The sequence below is a fragment of the Mustela nivalis genome, assembly GCF_964662115.1.
Source record: "Mustela nivalis genome assembly, chromosome: 9".
NCBI classification, from domain to species: domain Eukaryota; kingdom Metazoa; phylum Chordata; class Mammalia; order Carnivora; family Mustelidae; genus Mustela; species Mustela nivalis.
The window spans coordinates 32,001,134-32,028,130 of record NC_139028.1 but is presented as its reverse complement, the minus strand read 5'-3'; the positions used below and the strand labels follow the sequence as shown (position 1 = coordinate 32,028,130).

The following is a 26,997-nucleotide window of genomic DNA, read 5'->3' as shown; positions in this document are numbered from 1 at the left end:
TTTGAGGATCTCCATGGCCTAGCAGAGTGACAATATACACAGTAGTTTAAATATATCTGTTAAATCAAATTAGGTTTAACTGGTTCCGCCCATCTCCTTTCTTTGTTATCTGTCATTTATTTCCAATATGCAGGCAGTGGGAGCTGCTAGACACTCAGAGATGATCTGTCTCAATGCCCATAACAGAACAGCTCCTGTTTCTCTGACTTGATATCCACAGGAACAGCAGAACAGGAAATGCAGCCTTAACTGAGCACCAATAATTAAGGACTTAGCAAGCTCTTTCTGTTTTACCAACCCTTAAGTCACAGTCTACGACTCATTCCTTGGCCCATTTTCTCTCGAATGGTAATTGCTGCTCTTCTCCCAGGTAAGTTTTTCTAGAAAAAAAAGGGTTCAATATTGGATAACTGTAGTCAGGCCAAGAGTACCTCAAGCCCTTAACTCTACTTATTTCAACGGGCACTGCAAATTAACTTCACTAGGACAAAAATGTCGTTGTATGAAAATTAAGCACATGACATCATCTTTCCCACAATAGACTGTCATATAGAGAGGCATTACTGGGTAGTGATAAGGTCCTGGAGTGAGACAGAATGAGGTACGGCTCCCTGCTTCGAGTCAGAACTCCTCATGGGACCTTGACAAAGTGAGTTGGCTTCTCCACCCCAACTTCTACATAGGGCATCGTTAGACTTGTGTTGAATAAGACAACGTCATTAGCCATACAGTGTCTAATGATACATAGAGTTTAGTCATTTAAAATCAAGTTATTTTGATGGTCATGATTACAATGAACAGCCAAGTCATATTTACAGACCAACAGGGATTCACATAGCTACACTTGAAGAATTTCTGTTGTGGGGAAAGATAAAAATATTAGCTCCTGTCACAAAAGACCCCATATTGTACAATTCCATTTATATAAACTATACAGAACAGAGAAACTATAGAGACAGAAAGTAGATTAGTGGTTGCCTAGGGCTGGGGTGGTGTGTTATGGCGGATTATGGGGAGTGACCACTAATGGATATAGGGTTTCTTTCTAGTGTGATAAAAATGTTTTAAAATTGATTGTGGTGATGGTTGCACAACACTGAATATACTAAAAACCATTAAATTGTGAACTTTAAGTTGGTGAATTGTATGGGATGTGAATTATATCTCAATAAAGCTGCTATAAAAATATATTAGCTCCCATTGTTGTTCAGTTAATCCTTACAATAAATAGCCTGTGGTTTCCCACAGTCAAGAAAAATGAGATTAAAATAGGGTAAGCAACATCTGGCCCCTATAATTAGCACAGCGATGGGCCCAGAATTTCCTCCTTACTGATTGACTGATGGGATCTTCTGTTCACCGAATTGGATTAATCATAATCATTGCTTCATTATCCCCCTTTGCCCTTGAAGGCCATCTTTTCTTTCACCTTACTGTATGTATGCATACTAAGTAATATAATAAACCCTTCTGGACCCACTGCCCAAACCACGGCTGGAACATTACCAATAACTTACAGTTCCTGAACTTCTCTTTCTTTCCTACTCCCCATCTCTTGCCCAGAGATAAGCTCTATCCTGAATATTGGGTTTAGCATTTCCTTGTCTCTTTTATTCTTTTTAAAGGTTTCTTTATTTATTTGTCAGACAGAGAGAGAGAGAGAGAGCAAGCGAGCACAAGCAGGGGGAGCGGCAGGCAGAGGGGAACTCGGACTCCCTGCTGAGTGAGGAGCCTGATTAGGGACTCGATCTCAGGACCGATGGCAGCCGGTTAGCTGATTGAGCCACTCAGGCATCCCCATTTGCCTCTTTTTAAAAAGTACCCCCCCCACGCAATATGGGAGTCTACATGGTCTATTATTCAGCTTGGCTTAGTTTCATTTTAATTTTGAATAGTTTTAAAACTTTCTAACAAGTCTGTCATGTTGTGTGTGGTCTCCTGGGACTTCAACATGATGCTATTTAGACTGGTCCACATGAACAGTCCCCTACCGCTCTTTTGTTTCCATGCTGCGGAACATTCTGGGTTTTTGGGGGGATTTTTTTAGAAGATTTTATTTATTTATTTGACAGACAGAGATCACAAGTAGGCAGAGAGGCAGGCGGGGGCGTGGGGGAAACAGGCTCCCTGCTGAGCAGAGAGCCTGATGCAAGCCTCGATCCCAGGACCCTGAGATCATGACCTGAGCCAAAGGCAGAGGTTTAACTCACTGAGCCACCAGGTGCCCCCAAACATCCTGCTTTTTAAGCACCCCACAATATTTATGTGCTTGCCTTCCAAGGAGTATTTAGTGGTTCCCAGGTTGTTGCTATTTTGATAAATTCGACTGTGATAATTTTTTCTTTATGTGTCTCTTGGTATACACGTGCTGAATTTTCTCTTGGGTGTATGCTTACAGAAACTGGATATATACATAATAGATGTGCTGGGTATGCAAACATCCAACTTTACAAGATAGTGCTGAATGGTTTTCCAATTTCCCACCAGCAATGAGAGTGACACCCTGTTCATAGCTAACATTCAGCATCATTAGACTTCTCAGATTTGTCAATCCCATGAGTATACACTAATTTCAGGGGGGTTGAAATGTGCTCTGTCTCTTCCTGATGGTTGGTGAGGTGAGTATCTCTTTATAGATTTATGTGTTTCTTGAAAAAAAAAAAAAAGAAAGTTAATATGTTAATATTTACTTAAAACTTGAAGCAAACCCCAAATGGTCCTTTATTTTCATCTCATTAAGTCCTCCACAGATACAGGCTGCACTGCCTGGTTCCAGATATGTTTGTTGCTTTGTGAAACCCTTCTATATGTTAATTTCCCATTTTTAAATTGAGTTGAGTTTTTTCTTATTCTTAGGAGTGCTTTACATATTTTTGAAACTAAGCTTTTGTTATCTATAGCTATTTCCAATATTGCCTTCAAGTTTGTTGGACACTTTGTTGACAAACAGAAATTCTTAGCTTTAATGGAGTAATACTTGTGTGTCTTTTATGATTAACGATGCTTGTGTCCGGATTAAGAAGTTGGTACCTATCCTGAGGTCATAAAGACATTCACCTATGCATGTCTTCTGAAAGTTTTCCAATTATGCTTTGAGGTTTGTATTCTTAATCCTTTTGGTACTGATTTATAATGACGTGAGACAGCGATCCATTTCCAATTATTTCCAAGTAAAAATGCGACCTTTTTCCAATGAAGGGAAGATTGAAACCCAGATCTAATCAACTTGAAAGACTGTGCTTTTAAGATTTATTTAATTATGTATTTGAGAGAGAGGGGGAGGGAGAAGCAGACTCCCCACTGAGCAGGAAGTTTGACACAGGGCTCAATCCCAGGACCCTGAGATCATGACCTGAACCAAAGCAGTTGCTTAACTGACTGAGCCACCCAGGTGCCCAAAAAGCCTGTGCTTTGAATTATGATTGTTCCTTGTTGTTGTAAGGAAATAGTAGCACATCATTAGACTGTTGAATAAACACATGCTAGACACTGTGAGAAAAGAAGAAAACGGTACAGTTTCTACCCTCAGTCTACTGCTTATTGTCAGGAGCCGAGGGCTACACTGGGTCCTTCTTTTCAAATGATTTCCCCCCCCTTCTAAGTTTCATGAACCCATATTCTGGTTCCTCTTTCGGCAATCAGTAGTTCCATAGAGGGGTTTCCATGCTAAGTTCTGGGTTCACTTCTTTATTTCCTGTTTCCTTCATTTCCTGGAGGTGACAGTGACATTGTGGAGAAAAGCATAGGCTCAGAGGCAGACAGACCTGATATTAAGCCTTTGTTTACCACAGGGCAACCTTGGGGAGAGTAAACCCTTTCTGTGTCCTTCTCTGTCCCTGCTCAAAACACAAGTCCTCGGTAGAAAAGGGACTTAACTCACTCATTCACTCCTCTGGTAGAAGTTGGGCCACAGGAGACTGTGGTGGCCGGTCTGACCAGGACCACGGGCATTGTGGAAGTATGGCTTCCAAAAGAGCTGACAAAATGGCAAATGTCCACTACAGCCTCCTAGGGTGATACTATCCTGTCTTGTCTTTTTCCCTCTACTTGGTCTGAGGATCTTCTCCCTTCATCGGGCCTGTGAGCTCCCAGGGGACAGCCGTGGTACCTCAGTTTCTTCCAGAGTTTTCATTTCCAGGGCTGTGTACACAGCAAAACCTTAATCGGTGATGTTAGAATGACCGAGTGACAGAAAGTGTCCTTGTTCTTAGGGTCTTGGCTTTGTTTGAGCTTGATTTTCCAGTAAAACAAAAACAAAAAACAAAAGCCAGCCATCAAAACAGAGAGGAGAGAAAGGCCTTTCTCCACATGCTTTCCCAGGTGCCTAGAGCTGGCTTTGAGAGGCTTGGGTGTGACAGACAAACTCCCACTCGGACCTTAATTGATCACCACCACCTGGTGGGGATGTTTACGGTTTGCGCCTCTCATCTCTTGGCGGGGAGAGTTCTCTAGCTCAGCAGGAGTAAGAGGGAACGAGCACATCCACACACAGCACCACCTTTAACTCCACAGCCGATGCAACTCTATATATAGCCATGTAATTAATCAACAAGTGATAAGGTCCCAGGTCCTGCTGTGGCCCAGGGCACTTTGCATTGTCACTGCGTACAATTTTCATCCAAGCTAAACAGAGCACTGGGTGGGGTGCTGTTTCTTGCACTATTTACAGGCCCCTGGGATTTTTCCTTATCCCAAAGGACTGAAGGGAACAGGCTGACCTCAGCAATTTCTGTGGTGAGGTCACAGGTCCTTGCAGGTTGCCGTAGTCTGAAGGATGGCACACGAGGCCACCAGATTTTAAAGATGGGGCTGGGGTTAGAGAAAACGAGAGGTGGAAATGGGGAAATTGTTTCAACAAATTGACAAAGTCATTGAAACATGTTTTGGGATGGTTCCAATTATGTTTCTCAACAGAGCACATTTTTATAGTGTTCCAAATATTGGGAAGAGGCAACAAATGAAAACAATCAGGTGACATCTAAAGTAAAAAATCAGCCCCAATTGACCTTAATTATTGAACTCCCTTGGGCTAACTGGAGTTTGAATGGTCTGCATGCTAGAATCTAACTCAACTTTCTTCTGTCTTACATAGAAGATTCCAGAATTTGACAGTAGGATATCTGGACTTACATCCCCGATGTACCACCTGCTAGATATGTGGTCCTGGGCCAGGAGCCTGGATGTGGTCATCTGAAAAATGAGGACAATCGGGCTTGGCTCTCTCAAAGGTTTGTGTAGAGATGCAAAATGAGTTGATGTGAATAAGCACTCCCTGAGAAGCAGGGATGACGTCGGACACTCAGACCTCACAGTAGGGTCCAGATGGCTCCAATGCACACCACCATCCCCCTCTCTTCTCTTCCATTCTTTAGTTTTACTCCTTCCTCAAATGTCCTGCTCACCAATTCTCACCATGTATGTCTTTTCCAGATTCCTTTTTTCCCATTCTAGACCTTGATTAGGATTTCCCAAGGACTTTCATGGACCACTAGTCCCCCAAATGGCCCACAACCAAAGGGGGTTCTAAGGACAGATCAGTTTGAGAAATAACAAACCTCCTTTTAGATGCATAACATAACCTCCTTTCAAGAAGTCAACAGTTCTCCATAGGGCTTTGAGAAGTCTTGCAGGAAGGAAACTTGTCTACATTTCCTGTCTGATTAGTTAGCAATTTCTTAATTAGTTTGACCACAAACCCATTTTTCAAATACTGCTTATTAACAACCTGCTTCCCCACAAATACAGCTTGGGAAATATCCTGGCTAATGCTGGTAACTATAATGATGATGCCCATTGATTGAATGTTTGTTACATGTCAGTCTCCGTGGTAGCTGTTTATAAATATTTAACTCCCAATCATCCCCATGGGATGTGTGCCTCACATAAAACCACAAACTAGACTGACCAAAACTCCAACCTGCCGGAGTGCCTGCATGGCTCAGTGGGTTAAGCCTCTGCCTTCGGCTCAGGTCATGATCTCAGGGTCCTGGGATCCAGCCCTGCATCGGACTCTCTGCTCAGTGGGGAGCCTGCTTCCCCCCCCTCTCTCTGCCTATTTGTGAGCAGCCACCCCAGTGGAGGGCCCATAGCAGTCCTGGAACCCATGAAATGGGACAGCTACACCCTCCCACTGGACAGATAGGACACCTCGACTCAAGACATGGAGTGGATTTGACCAATGTGGTTTGGCCAAGATGGCAGCCATGTTGAAACCCAGAGAACTCCAGAATCCGTCCTTGCCACAGGTCTACCCCACCCTCCTGTCTCTGGGGCCATCCTCCTGCATTCAGGTACTCAAAGCTGCTTAGGTTGCCTGGCTGCCTCTCACTCACTGAAACCTCAGGGTGTTGTTGTGGTGCCTGTTGCTAAAAACACTTTGCCAATTTGCATAAGTATGTGACATTATAAAAGTTCCTCAAAGATCTTATCCACATCCCTGGCACACGGCCCAAATGAAATGCCAGGTAGAAAGACAATGTGTGTGTTATTTAAAAAAGAAAGAAAGAAAAATGTTTTCTTGTTTTTTTATTCCCTGTGCAGAAGGGCAAGAAATGGAAATCCAAAGGCACTGCCTGTAACTTGCTTTGTTTTGTTTTGAAATTGTTTGAGAGCTATTTTTCTTGTACCTCCTAAGCTGCCTGTCAAATTTAAAAAGCCAGAATGGGACTGTTAAGATTATATAAATGAACTTATGTTTTGGAAGGCCAGGTTCTTCACAGGGCGGAAAGAAACCTCAGAGATCCCTGAGTCCAGCCGTGTCCTTTCACAGACGTGGAACCGAAGGCCCGGGACCTGGACAAGAGAGTCACCGGCCAGCTGCCCGTGGAGCCCGTGTCGCTGACTTGCAGCCCAGGGCTCCCTCCCACCTTGCCAAAACACTCCAGAGTCAACTGGATGGCTCACCCTTGTTTCTAACAGAAAGAAGCTTGATTCGATGTGACAAGACAAAATCTTTCTCAAGCTTCAGAGCCTGGACTTAGCGGATCCCCCCTTCCCTTATTTCCTAAAGACCTCTGTGACCTCCCCCGCTGACAATACCAACCAAACTTGAGGCACTGGCCCTGAGCAGGGAGGGTGCTATGTTCTTCATTGTACAATCTTTGAACCACTAGGACTCCTCCAGTATCCCTGCTTTTCCTATGTGGAAATTAAGGCTGAGATGTTAATGGTCCTCAGTCACCCTGCTAGAAAGTGAGACTGATTAACACCCAGGCCTGGCTGACTGACTTTCATCAGCTTCATGGGGTTGCCAGGAAGATGAAGCAAGATACATATACAGAGTGTTCATACGGTGCTCTGTGCACAGTGGGCTTCCAAAATACTAGGTCCCATCCCCAGTTCCTTCTCAGAGTCCTTTTTCATCTTCATTTAAATCCAATAGAAACAGTCTACAGTATGCAGATTTATTAACTCCCAACTCACCAATAACGGCCTTTTCTTCAGAGGGACTTGATCACACAGTTAATTCACTTTGGTAGCCACCAAACACTAATTTCCTGAGTGCTCAAGCTTACTAACACTTGAGGGCTTAGAAGATGGTGCTTTGCAACCAAGAGGCCAAGATGTTGTTCAATTAGCTAAACACTCAAAATTTCCAGGGAGGAACATTCCTCTTATCCCATCTCTTAGCCAGGAATGAAAATATCCATCTTATTTCTCAATCTCATCCTCATGTGAGCAAAGTTCTTGATATAGTTGCTTGGCTCCCACCAACTGGTCTCCCCATACATATTTTCCGAGGCCTCCTATGGAACAATTAAGCAGCACAACTCAGCATGTAAGAGGTTAAGTAGAAAAAGTGGAGAAGGAATAAGGAACTCAAGACACCCAAGAGGCCAAGGGCTTGGGCCAGGAAGAAGTCATTCCATGAAAGGGTTGGCCTACGTCTTTCCACTGGTTCCTGATGACTTCCCACACCCCACCCCAAGCAGGAGAGCAGATTTTTTCTGCCACCCGTGATGCTAACATCACCGGAGCCAAATGAGAATGGTACCAATATATCCAGGAAAACCAGATTCCTCCTCTCCAAACCCTGACATCCACCCCTCAGTTACCTCCAGGGCCCTAGTCTGAAAGACCATTGTCCAGAGGTGAAGGGGAGGGGTGGGAGTGGGCAGAATTGAATCCATAGGACCACAGAGGGGGTGCGAAGGCTTCTAGAAGGAAGGAGATGGAGAGGGGAGGAAACCAGTGTTTATTGAGCACATACTATGTGCCAAGAACTTGACACATATAATCTTATTTAATCCCCATAGAAATCCTGTGGGGTAGGAATTATTATCTGCTTTGTACCAATGAGGAAACAGAGGATCAGCAAGGTTAGGTAGCTTGCCTGAGGTCACATGACTACTGGGGTGGAGCCAGAATTTGAATGCATGTCTTTTGATTCCAAATCCTATGTTCTTTCCATGAGCACTAGCGCCCTATGGGATCCGTTCCAGAGTGTTGACTCTGCCATTTGTCAATGTTACCTTGTGAACTTGAGCAAGCTGCTTACTTTCTCAGTTTGCTGACCTACACAATGGGGATAAGTCCAGTGCCTACCTTACAGAATGGTGGAAAAGATTAAATGAGGTATGCAGATAAAGTGCTTCAAGCAGTGCTCAGCCTGTCCTATGGGTTCTATTAAAGTCAGCCACTGCATTTATTTTTACTGTCGATGCTGCTATTCCTATGACCTTGGAAAGAGCATGCTTCCACTCTGTGCCTTGGTTTTTACATCCGTGAAATGAGTGGGTGAGACTGGATGATGCCTAATCTTTCCAGTAAAAAAGAATAAAATTTTATTCCCAGCAGTAAGATTCTATTACTCTGCTAGGCATTTCATTTCCCCCTGGTCTAGTCCAACCTGCCTCCCTCCCTGCCCTGTTGGGGGCTCAGTACTTACCACCATGCTCGAACCCTGGCCCCCAGCTGGTTCTCGTCACTGCCCAACTCCTCTGAGCCTTCACTCCTACTCTTCACCCTTCCTTGTTCATGCTGGCTTTCCTCTGCCAGTTTAAATGCTGTACTTCTTTCAAGGCCCAGATGAAAACTCATCTCTTCCATGAAACCATCTCTGGCAAGCCCCACCCAGAGATGACTTTCCCTTCACTTCAGATCCCCTCAGCTATTATGCCCATAATCTGAGTCACACTGATTCCAAATGGTTTATATTGTCTCATTTCAGTCTGTTTGATTTACCCAGTTCCCTCAAAGTAAACTCCCCAAGGGCAAGTTTGTGTTCTCCCGGTGTAGCCTTCGTGGTGCCAGCACTATGCTGGGTTGGTGAAGGAAGGGGTGGACAGATGTGTCAGTCATTCCTTCCTCCACCAATGGAGGAGCACTGCTGCTGGGGAGGGAACTCTCTGTGGAATGCTGGGGGCTGGGGGAGGGGAGACACCCTCTACATGCAGAGGAAGGGGAGGCTTCAAAAGAAGGGGCGTCATCTCAGAAGGAGGCAAACCAGGAGAGACTCTTAGCTCTAGGAAGCAAACTGAGGGTTGTTGGAGGAGCGGGGGTTGGGGGAAGGGGGTAACTAGCAGATGGGCATTAAAGAGGGCAGGGGATGTAATGAGCACTGGGTGTGATAGGCTACTGATGAATTATGGAACTCTACATCTGAACCTAATGACGTACTATATATTGGCTAATTAAATTTATTTCTTTTTAAAATATTTTATTTATTTGACAGAGAGATCACAAGTAAGCAGAGAGGCAGGCAGAGAGAGAGGGGGAACCAGGCTCCTGGTTGAGCCAAGAGCTGGGTACGGGGCTAGATCCCAGAACCCTGAGATCATGACCTGAGCCAAAGGGAGAAGCTTAACCCACTGAGCCACCCAGGTGCCCCAGCTAATTGAATTTAAATTAAAAAAGAAGAAGAAGAACAAGACGAGCTCCAGGATGAGTGAGAATTGCCAGAGTGCAAAAGACATAGTTTTGTCAAGATGGATCAAAGGCTGTATTTCAAGAGGGAAGCAGTTTGGGGACTCGTAGGAGTTGAAGTTGGAAATGTGGCTTTCAGTTACCAATCGCATTAGAGCTTTATTCTCAAATACTAAGGACCATGTCAAATTTAAAAGCTTTAGGAAGAGCTTTATTTATTTATTTGGTATTAAAATACCTGTTTTAAAAAAAGAAATCGTGGCTCAGGTCATGATCTCAGAGTCCTGGGATCGAGTCCCGCATCGGGCTCTCTCCTCAGCAGAGAGCCTGCTTCCCTCTCTCTCTCTCTGCCTGCCTCTCCATCTACTTGTGATTTCTCTCTGTCAAATAAATAAATAAAATATTTAAAAAAAAATCCTTTAAAAAAAAAAAAAAAAAAAGAAATCGTGGAGATGATAATTGCTTGTTTCTCATTTCATTCTGTTTTGTGTTTGCATCTTCCCTTGACAAAACAAAGATCTGGCAATGCTATGTCAGAAGGTCTGTTTCCAGGTCTGAATTCTGGGAGCCACTGCTGGAGAGTCACGGAGAGAATGTGGGCTCTGAGAGCAAGTACAGTATTGATGGAACTCAGGAGGACGAGCAAAAATTTAGAACTTCTAAGAAATTTCAGCCGATGAGGCGGCAGATGTGGCCTGTGCTTACAGAGGAGGCCTCAGGGAAACCAAAGGGAGAGGCGGCAGTCTGATTTGTTTTGATGGCTTTAATCCCTGTTCTCTCTTGTCAGAGGTGCGAACCATCAGAGATGCCTACTCCGTCTGTCTTCCTTTGTGCTCCCTTCCTCTGCTAGCACTTTCCATCCGCTGCCCCTCCCTCCCAGGGAGAGAATGGAATGCGTCCTTTCTCTGCATGCAGCTCTGACTTTATCACCAATCTTCCGTCTTTCAAAACAAGGGCTGTCAACTGTGATTTCTCATCTCCAGGTGTGAAGGAAATTGCCCCTTGTAAGTGTTTGTAGGGCTCAGCACCCGCCCCCTACCCCAGGGTGGCTTCATGAGCCTGTCAGTTGAATTTGCACTAATGAGATTAAAGTAGGTGTGTTGGGACTTTCAGACATTTTTGCCCAGATTGCTCCAAAATTCCTAAGGTAAGAACTTGCCTGAATCAATATAGTAGTAATTTCAAATCTTGAACTGTCCCTTGTAGGGCATTTCAGTCATCCTACAGCAACAAGAGAGCAGTTGAGGGGCCCTAGAAACAAAGATGTTGGGGGGGGAGCGGAGGGCTGGGGTCTCAGGTGGAAAAGGTATTTCAAGATCTCTACGGCAACGTTCAGTTTGTTCAGTAAGTGCTTATTCTAGTTGGGATTTACTCCACAGATGGTTTGCCCCAGGCCTCATGGGAGTTTTGGTTGAAAAAGTAAGCAATCACAACAAAAGGAAGGGGGGCTGTGTTCCAGAGGATAAGGGAGAAGGCCTAATCAGGAGACCGGGGGAGTGACCTGGAATGATGGATGAAGGACGAGGGGACTTCAAGGCTGCTTCTGGAGATGTGGGCAGGCAGGGGTACTGAGGCAGGGGGAGGGTCTAGAGGCTGGGAAAGATAGGGAGAAGGAGAATTCACTGTTGCTGAAGCCATGACAGCTTAGATGAAACCAACTTGGCAAAGAGCAGATCCTGAATTGTCTTTGCTCTGCTATGTGACTTCGGGCAAGTTACTTCACCCTCCTGGGCCTCAGTTTCCTCAGAATCAAGTGAGGGTATGGCCCTCTGGAGGTTCCTTTTAGCACTGGTGTCTTATTCTGAGATACTTCCCACGTTTGCTGCTCCCTGAGAAGTGGGTTCAGACTATGTCCTGGGTTTGAGCTAGGGAAGGGAGGAAGGAGGGGCTGAGCTGGCTAGAGTCCGCCATGGCCCCGATGTAAATACGTTGAAGATGGGCCACCGGAAAACTAAGCACAGCCCAGGGTGAGAGATGACATTGCACAAACCTGTGCTCTTGAACCCCAGCATTACCCATGGCTGACATCTGAGCTGGAATTCAGGCAGCTAAGCTAGCCGGACAAGTCTTTCCCATCAGGCACACACATGCATACCACCTCTATGCCCACCTCTGGGTCTTTGTTCTAGTCTCCTCTTTATGGACTCCTTCCATTTACCCCTCAACTTTTTCCAGTGACACTCACAGACAAAGGCTCTAACCCCTCCAGGATCCAATTCCTTGACTTGATTACTGTTGCTCAGGGAGCAGAGATAAATTGTATGTCTCCCTGTGTCCTCTCCAGTGACACAGAATGACCTTATCCAGATAAGTGATCATTCCTCGTCTTCTAGAGTGCCAAGATGTGAAGTAAAAATGGGAAGGAAATTCTGTCACATGCTATAGTATGGATAAACCTTGAAGACATTAAGCTCAGGGAAATAAGCCAGACACAAAAAGACAAATACTATATGATTTCAGTCATATGAGGTATCAAATTCATAGACACAAAAAATATAATAGAATTTCCAAGGGCCCAGGAGGATGGGGGAATGGGGAGTTAGTGTTTAATGGGTACCGAGTTTCAGTTTGGGAAGATGAAAAGTTTCTAGAGATGGACGCTGGTGGTAGTTACACACAATGTGAATATACATAATGCCATGGAACTTTACACTTTAAAATGGTTACAATGGTAATTTTTATGTGTGTGTATTTCACCACAATAAAAAAAAAAAAAAATGGAAGGCTGGGGCGCCCGAGTGGCTCAGTGGATTAATCATCCAACTCTTGATTTCACCTGAGGTCACGATCTCGGGGGTCGTGAGATCGAGTCCCCTGTTGGCTGGAGAGTTCCTCTCTCTCTCTTTGCTCCTCCCTACCCCTATACCCCCTCTCACTTTCTCTCTCTAAAAAAAAAAAAAAGAAAAGAAAAGAAAAAAGAAAAGTGGAGGGTGGAGGGCTGATCCCTGCACCAAGGAACTTGGTTGTGTCCTCCATGGGTCTTCTTCAGCCATGTTGTCAAGTTCTAGAAGCCTACTAGCCTTTTGTTGATTGAATTTATCACTAGGTCTGGTGAGTTCCCATTGACATAGCTGACAGGATGTGTTGACATTGAAGTTGGTTTTGAATTTTTGGTTCTATTTTATGCAGTGGCCATCCCTCAGTTCTTGCTCCCTATCACCACCCGGAACAGTGCCTTTATCATCAGCATGTGAAGGAGGTAAGTGACTCAGTGATGGAGAAACTCAGGTTAAGAGCAGGTGGACTTGGAGGGTTAAGCAAGAGGACAGAAATAATAGGGGTTGGTAGGAGGGTAAAGCTGTGCTCTAATGGCTAGGAAAGAGAAAGAGAACAGCAGCAGGAAAGATATAACAAACAGGAGTTCAGGTTTCCTGTGTAAGTGGGTGGGCACGTCTGTAGGGAGGTTGCCAGTTCGAAGTATGAGTAAGTCAGAGGAACCAGCCACGGCACTGGAAATGCATCAAAACCAGGGTTCACGGAGACCTCTGGAAAATGAAATTATTATCTTATCTCTTCTCCTCTCTGTCTCTGGTTCCTATCAATCTATGTCACTTCTTCTCATCCCTTTCCATTGGCACCAGAAGCCTGAGTGCCAGGGGCACCCCGCTAATTAATTATCCTTGGTCTGTGAGCACAGGTGTGCTTTTGTCAAGATTTCCATGCCTGGGGAAAAATCAGGTTTTGGCTCGGATGACATCCCTGCTGGTCCAGGTTCCAAAAGTCTTTCTGCCTCAGACTTTTCTGGGACTTCACATAACTGCCACTGTTTCATTCGGCATTTATTAGACGCCTCCCTGGGAGTGAGAAGTGACCTTGGAAGTCATCTACTCCAGTACCTCCTCAGACATCAGAGGGGGTGTGAATCAGAATGTGATCATGTCAAGAGGAAGCTTTGGATTCAGACGGTCCTGGCCCAGACCCTGCATTTCTTACATGCCCCCCAGCGATGCTGATGCCGCTGACCCCTGAACCATACGTTAAGTGAAAAGATTCGAAGCCAGCCATTCTCAGCCCCTGCTCTATGTTACTTTCACTTGGTGAGCTTTTGAAAAAGAAGATAGTCTGGGCTTCACTCCCAGATATTATCATTTAATTGGTCAGGATACAGCCAGGCTTCATTTGGCTAAAATCTCTTCAGGTGATTCTACTGAAGAATATAGCAACTACTGAAAACTATAGCTGTGCTCAAATATCGTGTTACATCTTTCTCATTGACACTTCTCAGAAAGAGGGGCGCCTGGGTGGCTCAGTCATTAAGCCTCTGCCCTCAGCTCAAGTCATGATCCCGGGGTCCTGGGATGGAGCCCCGCATAGGGCTTCCTGCTCAGCAGAAAGCCTGCTTCTCCCTTTCCGTCTCCCCTGGGTTATGTTCCCTCTCTTGCTGTCTCTCTCTGTCAAATAAATGAAGAAAATCTTAAAAAGAAAGGAAGGAAGGAAGGAAGGAAGGAAGGAAGGAAGGAAGGAAGGAAGGATCTCATAGAAAGAAATCCCACCTTCACTGCCCTACCTATCCCTCCAGTTGACCTGGGATTGAACTTCCTATTGTGAGAACATTAATTCCTGTAATATAATAAGAAACAGTATCATTGAGCACATTGAGTATATACTATTGATAGACAACATTGTAAGTACGTTACACTTAAATCTTACTGTTTCTCATGAGATAGACACTATTATCACCATCCTTATCTTTTTTATAGATGTGAAAACTGAAGCACAGAGAGGTAAAGTAACTTGCTGCAGGTCACACAGCTAGTGAGCGGCAGAACCAAGATTGGAATTCAGGAAGTCTGGGTCCAGAGCCAGATCTCTTAACCATTACATCGTTCAACCTCCCTCTGCAGTGCCATGGCTAGCAGCAGTGCTGGGCAAAGATGAAGGAAATATGCTCTTTTCAATTACGAACTTTTTTACCGATATGCTAATTTTTAGTCTTTTTGTTGTTTTATAAAACAGTGCACATTTAAAAAAAGAGATTTATCTATTCATTTGAAAGACAGAGATAATGTACATGTGAGGTGGAGAGGGGCAGAGGGAGAGAGAGAGGGAAAGGATCTTCAAGCAGACTCCCTACGGAGTGTGGAGCCTGATATGGGGCTCGATCCCATGACCCTGAGACCACAAACTGAACCAAAACCGAGAGCCAGGGGCCTCACCAACTGAGCCACCCCAGGTGCCCCTACCTTTTCATTGTTTTTATGGATCAAGTTCATTTCACTTTCATAGTCACCAGGGATGCAAAGTTGTGTGTGCTTTGTACCTTACTTTTCTACTTTCCATTCCATCTGTCTACTCAGCAGTTCCATGCACCCCTGTGCAGTAGGAATATTTACTCTTCATGAATGGAGCCTGACCAAGGTCCAGGACAACACTCTGAGAAGGACTTCAAGCTCTATCCCCGACTCCCCGTCCCTCTTCAAAGGGTTTGAAGAATCCCGAAGTTCCAATCTGGCAAAACTTATTTCTGGAGTAGTCACCAACATAATGGGGCTCATCCATGCTAATGATCCCTTAGCTTATACCTCTCCAAAACAGAGAAATTCCCCTTCTATTGTAATTCAGCCTAGTACAGACTCTGAGCTAGCTCAGATTCTGAGCTAGATGATTTAGTTGCCAGAAATGTCAGGAGGTCTTGATATTAATGGATAGTCTGTCTCCTGTAACATCATTAAATAGTGCAGGATCCAATGGAATTGGAAAAATCTCCAAACTATTAGTCTAAATAAAACACGAGGAGATGCCCCCAAATCAAACATACTGTAAGATCAAATCCAACTGATAAATTATTGAACACTACATCTGAAACTGATGATATACTCTATGTTGGCTAACTGAATTTAACTAATAATAATAAAAAAAAAAACCCAATCAGTTTGGCAAGTTGCTATTGGTTTGGATGTAATGTGCTATTATGGTTCCCCTTTGGTGCAGATGCCTGAGAATTGACTGGGCTACTCTCGAGCCAGTGAGGTCCAACAGGCCAGAAAGAGGAACAGTGGCAAATATACATGGTTCAACCCAAACAGATTTAGAGAATTTCAGAGTCTGAAGTTTTGTGAGACTCCACCAGGCCCTCTTTCAAATGTCTGACTCTCCTTCCTATCATCCTGTATAAACAGGTACCCAACCTCTGCATTAGCCCTTCTGGTGTCAGAAAATTCATTACCTTACAAGGTGGTCAATTCTGTCATCAGAGAGTTCATGTGGTTAAAGTTCTTACTTAGAACAAGTTCAAACCATGTCAATGTAACTTCTGTAGATGGGTCCTGGTTCTGCTCCCTAGTCACACACACAAAAGCTGGTTCCTCTTCTATTGAACAGCTTTGCTTAAAGCAATTTCAAACAATTATTACATGTTATCCTTTATACTTCTTTCTTCAAAGGGAGTATCATTTTTAAGATCCCTATGACTGGGGCGCCTGGGTGGCTCTGTGGGTTAAGCCTCTGCCTTCGGCTTGGGTCATGATCTTAGGATCCTGGGATCGAGTCCTGCATTGGGCTTTCTGCTCAGCAGGGAGCCTGCTCCCCCCTCTTTCTCTCTGCCTGCCTCTCTGCCTACTTGTGATCTCTTGTCTGTCAAATAAATAAATAAATCTTAAAAAAAAAAAAAAAAGATGCCCATGACCATGACAAGCCTTTCACCACTTGGTCTTTATCCTCTGAGCACCCACCATGCTTCCGAGGTCAGCTGAAAGCCCAGTCTCCTCCAGTGTGGCATTCAGCGTGTTGCTACTTCATTTTCCCTGGACATCCACTTTCTAGTCATGATACGTCCCCAAGAGCATGTGAACCAAAGACACTAGTCAACTCTAGTAACCTATGTCCACGTCTTTCCTCTGACCTCATGACATTTTCAAGCAGAGAAGGGGACAAATAGATGTTTGTTCTTTATCTCCTCCCACAGCTGGTCTTGGCTGGGAGGCAGCTCTGACTGGCGCTATCCAAAGGGCTTCACGCCTGGCACTCATTCCGTGCAGTCTCATCGCCGGGCTCTGAGAGAGGAGCAGGACCTCTTCACCAGCGGAGCCCTCTGGAGGTCCAGCAAATACCCAGGTCTTCAGATGCCTCCTTGCTGTGCTCCCTGACACTCATGGGGCAGTGTGGATTCTCTGAACCACCCCCTCCTCTTTTTCTGACAAAGCCCGGTCAGACAGATGCCACCCTTTTGTCACTTATTTATCTTCCTCAAGGCTTCAAAGATCTGTGTGCTTCCGTATGTTTTCTGTTTTAGACTTAAGGAAACAGGCAGATTCTTTTGGAAGCAGCTGAGCAAATAGGTGGGCTCAGAATGAGCCACCGCTTCTCTCAAAAGCTTTCTACCACCTACCGTGCTGGGACTACTTGCTGCCTGTGGCTACAGGAGCTGCCTTGGGCATAACCAACCACACTTCCTGGGTTCAGGGCAGCTGATCACAGAAGAGAGGCTGTGGGCATTGCTCACTGTGCTTCGATACCCATGCCTTGGGCCAGGAGTGGCCAGTCAACTAGTTTGAGTTGCCCATGGCTCTTCATTATTCCCAAAGCCCTTGAATTAAGGGAAGGGGATAGACAATAAATACATGAAAAAAAGTGTTCAATGTCATTAAGCCATTAGGGAAACGCAAATCATAACCAAAATGATACACCACTTCACACCCACTATGATGGCTAAAATTGGTGATAACAAATGTTAGTTAAGATGTGGAGAAATTGGAATTCTTGTGCATTGCTGAAAACATAAAAATAGTGAATGTAAAATAGTGCAGCTCCCTTGGAAAGCAGTCTGGAGGTTCCTCAAAATGTTAGACCTAGAGTTACCATATGACCCAGCAAGTCAATCCTAAGTGATCCAAGAAATCCAAGAAAAATGAAGACACATCCTCACAAAAACATGTGCAAAAATATCCATAGCAGTGTTACTCAGAATAGCCCCAAAGAGAAAACAGTCCAAATGTCCATATGTCCAGATGGTTAAATAAAAAGTGCTATATCTATACAATGGAATATTGTTAGGGAAGAAAAGGAGTGAGGTATAGAAAGACAACTTATCTTCATAGGTTAGAAGACTTACCATTATCAGATGGCAATAATCCTCTAAGTGGTCTGTAAATTCAACACGATCCATATCAAAATCCCAGGAAAACCCAAAAGACTCCACTCCAAAACTGCTAGAACTTGTACAGGAATTCAGTAAAGTGTCAGGATATAAAACCAATACACAGAAATCAGTTGCATTTCTCTACACCAACAACAAGACAGAAGAAAGAGAAATTAAGGAGTCCATCCCATTTACAATTGCACCCCAAACCATAAGATACCTAGGAATAAACCTAACCAAAGAGGCTAAGAATCTATACTCAGAAAACTATAAAGTACTCATGAAAGAAATTGAGGAAGACACAAAGAAATGGAAAAATGTTCCATGCTCCTGGATTGGAAGAATAAATATTGTGAAAATGTCTATGCTACCTAAAGCAGTCTACACATTTAATGCAATTCCTATCAAAGTACCATCCATCTTTTTCAAAGAAATGGAACAAATAATTCTAAAATTTATATGGAACCAGAAAAGACCTCAAATAGCCAAAGGGATATTGAAAAAGAAAGCCAAAGTTGGTGGCATCACAATTCCGGATTTCAAGCTCTATTACAAAGCTGTCATCATCAAGACAGCATGGTACTAGCACAAAAACAGACACATAGATCAATGGAACAGAATAGAGAGCCCAGAAATAGACCCTCAACTCTATGGTCAACTAATCTTTGACAAACAGGAAAGAATGTCCAATGGAAGAAAGACAGCCTCTTTAATAAATGGTGTTGGGAAAATTGGACAGCCATGTGCAGAAAAATGAAATTGGACCATTTCCTTACACCACACACAAAAATAGACTCAAAATGGATGAAGGACCTCGATGTGAGAAAGGAATCCATCGAAATCCTTGAGGAGAACACAGGCAGCAACCTCTTCGACCTCAGCTGCAGCAACATCTTCCTAGGAACATCGCCAAAGGCAAGGGAAGCAAGGGCAAAAATGAACTATTGGAATTTCATCAAGATCAAAAGCTTTTGCACAGCAAAGGAAACAGTTAACAAAATCAAAAGGCAACTGACAGAATGGGAGAAGATATTTTCAAATGACATATCAGATAAAGGACTAGTGTCCAAAATCTATAAAGAACTTAGCAAACCCAACACCCAAAGAACAAATAATCCAATCAAGAAATGGGCAGAAGACATGAACAGACATTTCTGCAAAGAAGACATCCAGATGGCCAACAGACACATGAAAAAGTGCTCCATATCACTCAGCATCAGGGAAATACAAATTAAAACCACAATGAGATATCACCTCACACCAGTCAGAATGGCTAAAATCAACAAGTCAGGAAATGACAGATGCTGGCGAGGATGCGGAGAAAGGGGAATCCTCCTACACTGTTGGTGGGAATGCAAGCTGGTGCAACCACTCTGGAAAACAGCATGGAGGTTCCTCAAAATGTTGAAAATAGAACCTCCCTATGACCCAGCAATTGCACTACTGGGTATTTACCCTAAAGATACAAACGTAGTGATCCGAAGGGGCACGTGCACCCAAATGTTTATAGCAGCAATGTCCACAATAGCCAAACTATGGAAAGAGCCTATCCATCAACAGATGAATGGATAAAGAAGATGTGGTAGGTATACACAATGGAATACTATGCAGCCATCAAAAGAAATGAAATCTTGCCATTTGCGAAGACATGGATGGAACCAGAGGGTATTATGTTTAGCAAAATAAGTCAGTCAGAGAAAGACAATTATCATATGATCTCCCTGATATGAGGAAGTGGTGATGCAACATGGGGGCTTAAGTGGGTAGGAGAAGAATCAATGAAACAAGATAGGATTGGGAGGGAGACAAACCATAAGTGACTCTTAATCTCACAAAACAAACTGAGGGTTGCTGGGGGGGAGGGAGGTGGGGTTATGGACATTGGGGAGGGTATGTGCTTTGGTGAGTGCTGGGAAGTGTGTAAACCTGGCGATTCACAGACCTGTACCCCTGGGGATAAAGATATATGTTTATAAAAAAATTTTTAAAATATCCCAGATGGTGTGTTTACAGAAACTGATAGTCTGGTTCTAGAATTCATATAGAAATGTAAGGGATCCAGAATGGTGAAAACAACATTGAACAAGAACAAAGTTGAAGGACTTACCCTCCCTGATTTCAAACTTACTGCAAAACTACAGTCCAGACAGTGTGGCCTAGGCATAAGGCTAGACTTATAGTTTGATGGAATAGAATTGAGAGCCCAGAAATAATCCTTGACATCTATGGTCAATTGATATTAAATAAGAATGTCAAGACAATTCAATGGGGGAAAATGTGTTTTTTTCAAGAAATGATGCTGGTAGGCAACCTACTGAATGGGGGAAGGTATTTGCAAATGACATATCTGATAAAGGGTTATCCAAAATATATAAAGAATTTATACAAGTCAACACCCAAAAAACAAATAATCCAATTTAAAAATGGGCAGGAGACATAAACAGACATTTCTCCAAAGAAATGACATCCATACTGTTATGCTGAAAATAAATAAAAAATAAATTAAAAAAAAAAGGAAATGACATCCAGGTGGCCAACAGACTCGTGGAAAGACACTCAACATCATTCACCATCAAGGAAATGCAAAATCAAAACTACAATAAGGTATCGCCTCCCACCTGTCAGATTGGCCAAAATCAACAACACAAGAAACAATAGGGGTTGGCCAGGGAGTGGAGAAAAAGGAACCCTCATGGATAATGTAAACTCATGTTGCCTCTGTGGAAAACAGTATGAAGATTTCTCAAAAACTTAAAAATAGAACTACCCTATAATCCAGTAGTTATGCTACTGGGTATTTGCCTAAAAAATACAAAAACACTTATTCAAAGGCACACATGCACCCCTAAGTTTGCTGCAGCGTTATTTACAATAGCCTAACTATGCAAGCTGCCCAAGTGTCCATTGATAGATGAATGGATAAAGAAGATGTGGTAAATAGATACAATAGAGTATTACTTAGCCATAAAAAGGAATGAAATCTTGCCATTTGCAATGATATGGATGGAACTAGAGAGTGTTACTCTGAGTGAGATAAGTCAGTCAGAGAAAGACAGATACCCTATGAGCAATTTAAGAAACCAGGCAAGTGAACAAAGGAAAAAAAAGAGAGAGGGAAGCAAACCAAGAAATGGACTCTTAACTGTAGAGAACAAACTAATGATTACAAGAAAGGAGGCAGGTGGGTGGGGGGGATGGAGGAAATGGGGGTGAGGATTAAAGAGTACACTTATCATGATAAAAAAAATAAAATGATTTGAAAAAGGAATGAAATGATGCCGGTTATTATCCATATGCAAAGAAATGAAGTTGGACTTCTACCTCTTTGTGATCTTAGATTAGTCCATGGTTCCTTAGATCTGACACCAAAGCACAAGCAACAAAAGAAAAAAAAATAGGCAAATTGGACTTCACCAAAATTAAAAGAATAATTCTGTGCTTCAAAGAATACCATCAAGAAAGTGCAAAGGTACCCCACATAATGGCAGGAAATATTTATACATCATATATCTCATAAGGGGCTTATTTATAGACGATACAGAGAGTTTATACAGATCAATAACAAAGAAACAACCAAATTTAAAATTGGGCAAAGGATCTGAACAGACATTTCTCCAAGACAAATATACAAATAGGTGCATGAAAAGATGTTCAACATCGTTAGTCATTAAGGAAATGCAAATTGCGACCACAATGAGGTACCACTTCATACTCCTGAGGATGGCTAAAATGAAAAAGGCAAATGATGGCAAAAGTTGGGGAGAACATGGAGAAACAGAACCCTTCTACACTGTTTGTGGAACCGTCCAAGGGCATGCATGCTCTGGAAAACCATCTAGCAGTTTCTCAAAATGTTCAACATACAGTTACCATCTGATCCAGCAAGTCCACTCCCAGGCATATACCCAAGGAAATAAAAACATCCGTTTGCACAAAATGTGTACATGGATATTTCTAGCAGCATTCTTCCTAATAGCCAAAAGATGGAAACAGCTCCAATGTCCATAGACTGACACATGGAGAAATAAACATAGTGTAACTGTACAACGGAATAGTATTTGTGCATAAAAGGGAATGAGGTACTGATACGTGACTCTCAACATGGAGGAAACTTGAAAACATTAGGCTAAGTGAAAAGATCCAATCACAAAATCCAGATTATACGAGTGTGTTAACACGAAATGTCCAGAATAGGAAAACCCACAGAGACGGCAAGTAGGTTTGTGGCTGCTTGGGGCTGGAGGGTATGAAGAAGTAAGGAAGTGGGTTCCTTCCTTCCTTTCTTTTTCTCTCTCTCCCTTTCTCTTTGTTTCTTTCTTCTAAGATTTACTTATTTATTTGAGAGAGAGGGAGAGAGCGCACAAGCAGGAGGGACAGAAAGAGAGAGAATCTCAAGCAGATTCCACGCCAAGCAGCCCCGTAAAGGGTATGGGTTTGTTTGTTTGTTTGTTTTTAAAGATGCCTGTGTCTATGAGTGTATTAAAGGGTATGACTTGTATCTTTTGAATGGGTGGATTGTGTGGTATGTGCCATATATCACACATATATCTACAAAGTTGTTAAAAACAAAAAATCTAAAAACTGATTATTTTAAGACTCCAAACGATGGGCATCTAGGTGGCTCAGTTGGCTGGTTAAGCATCTGGCTCTTGATCTCGGCTCAGGTCATGATCTCAGGGTGGGGAGATCGAGTCCCATGTCTGACTTCCTACTCAGCGAGGAGTCTGTTGAAGATTCTCTCTCTCCCTCTGCCTCTTCCCCTTCCCTCACTCGCATGCAAGCTCACTCCTTCTATCAAAACAAAGACATAAATCTTAAAAACAAAAACAAAAAACGAGGAAATCACCACCATCAAGGTAGCAGTTTGTTGGCTCTACTCGAGGTTGGCTACATGTCACAGAGCTGGCTGACTTCTGCTGCCCGCCTTCCTCTCCTCTGTGAACGGGGAGAAACCCTGTCCAGTTCCCAGTGCCTTTTCCCTGCCTTCATTCCCCCGTCTTTGCTCTCTCTTCTCTTGGCCATTCTAACCTGCACACATTTTCACTGAAGTTTTCCTGAGGCACAGATCTAATCATACGTCTTCCATGCCCTCAAACCTTCAGTGGCTCCCTGCTACTGAGTAAAGACAACAACTGACCCAAACTTTGCCCCCCTGCCCCCCCTCCAACTGGCCCCTGTGCCACACCTCTGCTGGGCTCACCATCTTCCTCGTTCCTCAGGCACTTTACAGAACACAAAAAAGCCTGGTCATCTTTCTCCATACCAAAGGGCAGCTTCCCGGGATCCAGGCCTTGCCTCACACAGAATCCTCAGAATCTTCCCCACTCTTCCCAGTCCTGATCTGTGCCAGTCCAGTCCTGACTCCTGTCTTGCAGGAGCCCTGGCCCAGCGCTTACCCTCTCTGATCTTACTTCCCATTGTAGGTAAAACCATGGACAACCCAAATATTCCAAGGAATAGGAATCCCTTGAGATGTTCATCAGGGTTTTTCAGAAGAGGGTGGCATGATCAAGTAAGTTTGGGAAACTCTGGGACGAACAGATTTCCTTCCCACATGACTTTTCAGAGCCTTTAATTTGCTAATGGGCATTGGTGGGTCACCAAGAGTGGGATATGATTTACAACCTTTCCCAGGCTTTTAAAACGATGCCCATACACACCTATACCCCCTACACAACCCCTACACACACATACATACACACACGCACATACATGCACACACACACTATAAAGGAACATCTTGGCCACACCCAAGAAATGCCGAACTAGTTGATCTTAAAGGATCTTTCTGGATTCAAAAAACTAAAAACAAAAATTAGTATTTAAAAATTGCTACCTTCACATGAAACCCTTCCTAACCCCTCTGCTCTCAAGCCATTTGACCCCCTCTGTACTCCCATGACACTTTCTGTATCTCTAGTGAAGCACTTCCTTTCTTCTTCTTTATGAAGTGAAAACAAACCCTTTGCCTCTGTGGCCAGTGTACTGCAGTGAAACACAGACACAGGCCGTGGAGCCCCACCCAGAAGCTGGGTTCAGATCCCGGCTTGGCAGCTAGCCTGCTACGGCTTTGAGCAAGTGAAAACCTCAGTTTCCTTATTCTAAATATGGGCATACTCATACCTTCGCTGGAACACAGGGGAGGGAGGCGGGTAAGGGGGCACCAGACACAAAGCCCTCAGGACCTGGTCCTGGGGGACATACGCTAATTGGAAACTGTCATTATTATTAGTATCTCTGAGTGGATTTGTTCTCTGACTCACCAGTAAGGTCCTTGAGGCACTTCACAGCCCAGGCACCTGCATACCCTCCCAGGGCCTCCGCACTTCTTAGCACAGAGTACAATTTTTAAGAACATGGAAGGAGATCAGTTTTGTTCAGCTGAATTAATTGAGGACTTTTTAGGAAGAAAGGCAGAGCTTCTGCCTTCTGCTCAGGCTGTCGGATCTAGGGTCCTGGCACTTTCCTGTTGTGTAATCTCCTACAGGCCTATGCAGGACCCACATTTGCTTTTTATCTGGGGTTATAATTCCTTCTAGGCCTACACCGGCAGCTTAGAGAGAGGATACTAAGATAGGAAACAAGGCAAAGGAGTCAGGGCAGCAAAATTTATACAAACATACCTTTTCTTGATGATGAAGTCCCAGGATTTTCCTAAATTCTACTTTTGGTGCAGCCACGGCTTGTGCGGATCTTGGGTCTTGGTCAAGCTGGCTGGTGTTCTCTGATGATTTCTCATGAACAATTACGCAGGACACAAAGGCTATAGTGCACACAGTTATTTGTCTTGCAGCATATGTTGTTTATAGAGAAGACAAGACTTCAACTCACAAATTGACTAAGGAGTAGGAAAACCCGTGATCTGGCAGGCTTTCCTTGATTCCTTTGGTTCAGATAAGTTCCTGCGTTCTCGGCACCCAAGCGGTCTTTACCTCCCTTGCCCTCCCACTCATACTTGCAATTCTTTGTTTCACTTGTCTTCCCCACTGGACTGTAAACCCCATAAGGCAGGAGTCCATTACCCACCTCAGCCCCCCATCACCAACCCTTTGCACGACACTGATTAGGTCACTTACGAATATTGCACTTGCTGAATCGTTGTGTTGCATCTAGGTCGTGAGGTCCAACCTCTGTTAGACTCTGTGCCAGAGCTAAATTGTTAGTCAGTTCACAGAAGGGAGAACTTCAGAGAAGGGCTGAGACTTGAGTATGGTTTGAGCTGATGTAGAGGAAGGGAGAAGGCATTCCAGGGGGAGACACGGCATGAGCAGATGGGCAGTAGCAGAGACACAAGGGTGGCTCAGTCGGTTAAGCGTCTGCCTTTGGCTCAAGTCATGATCCCAGGGTGCTGGGGTCGAGCCCCACGTTGGGATCCCTGCTCAGCAGCAAGTCTGTTTCTCCCTTTTCCTCTGCAGCTCCCCCTGCTTGTGTTCCCCACCCTCTCTGAAATATGTATATAAAATCTTAAAGGGCGCCTGGGTGGCTCAGTGGGTTAAGCCGCTGCCTTCGGCTCAGGTCATGATCTCAGGGTCCTGGGATCGAGGCCCGCATCGGGTTCTCTGCTCAGCAGGGAGCCTGCTTCCCTCTCTCTCTCTGCCTGCCTCTCTGCCTACTTGTGATCTCTGTCTGTCAAATAAATAAATAAAATCTTTAAAAAAATAAAATAAAAAATAAAATAAAATCTTAAAAAAAAAAAAAAGTACAGAGGCAGGAGTGAATGCTGTCTGTAACTGCCCAGGACTGGGGTCTCTGGCACACACTCCATTTCTCCACCTCTAGGCCACTCTGGGGTCCCACTGAGACTCAGCACTGGGAATCCAGCTCAGCATGTGGCTCTTGCTGATGGCACTTCGGTCTGGGACTGGCCTGGTGCTGTGGAGGGTGGGGGGAAAGCCACAGCAGACTGGCAAGCTTGTCATCTTCATAGTGTTGGCAAGTGGAGGATTGCTCAAGTCATTCTCATCGTAACAGGAGAACCTCATGGCCAGCAAGCGGTAAAAGCCATCAGCTTAGCTAGGGGCAAATCGCATCATGCAGAGCAAGCTACCACTTCTGTAGACTTTCTCCATCTGGGACTCAGCATTCCTGCCTACAACTTGGGAGCCTGCTCACCAGTATTCTGTCCAAACAGCCAGCACTGCCTCGCTGCACAGTAAAGCAGATGTCTGGGATGCAGAATGCGGCCCGACCAAAGGCACCTGTTCTCTTGGCTACCACTACCAGCCAGGTGACCTTGGGCAAGTACAGTTTTTCATCCTGTGCCTGGAACAGAGTAAGCACCCAAATAAATGTGCCCATTATTATGAATAATATCATTATTATGAATAATATCAATATCAAGTCTAGGGAAAAAAGACAGTAGAGGTTTAGGGCAGATAACTTTTTTTAAAATTTATTTTTTATTTATTTTCAGCATTATTCATTATTTTTGCACCACACCCAGTGTTCCATGCAATCCGTAGGGCAGATAGCTTTTGTTCAGTTTTTAATATCCTGGTGCAAGATCTCTGGATCAGAGATTTAAAAAAAAAAAAAAAAAAGAAGATTTTATTTATTTATTTGTGAGACAGAGAGTGAGCTAGCACACACAGGTCGGGGTGGGGCAAAGGGGGAGGGAGAAGCAGTCTCCCTGCTGAGCAGGGAGCCTGATGTGAGGCTTGATCCCAGGACCCTGAGGTAGACACTTAACCAACTGAGCCACTGAGGCACCCCCAAATAAGAGGCTTTTTATTCACTCACAGGGAATCTTTTTTTAAAAATTTTTATATATTTTTATTAACATATAATGTGTTATTATTAGCCCCAGGGGTACAAGTCTGTGAATCACCAGATTTACACACTTCACAGCACTCACCATAGCACATACCCTCCCCAATGTCCATAACCCCACTACCCTCTCCTTGCCCCCCTCCCCCTGGCAACCCTCAGTTTGTTTTGTGAGATTAAGAGTCTCCTATGGTTTGTCACCCTCCCGATCCCATCTTGTTTCATTTATTCTTTTCCTACCCCCCCCAAACCCCTACGTTGCATCTCCACTTCCTCATATCAGGGAGATC

The 26,997-nt window shown here is 44.0% G+C and overlaps 1 long non-coding RNA gene across 1 annotated transcript in view; it reads right to left on the bottom strand.

Moving 5' to 3' along the window:
- LOC309840461 overlaps positions 1–24,762 on the bottom strand; it is a 33,800-nt gene extending 9,038 nt beyond the window's left edge. Inside the window, exon 1 of the long non-coding RNA XR_014298610.1 lies at positions 24,565–24,762. This is a non-coding gene — a long non-coding RNA (uncharacterized lncRNA). The remainder of the gene's footprint in view (positions 1–24,564) is intronic.
- Between the last annotated feature and the right edge of the window lie 2,235 nt (positions 24,763–26,997).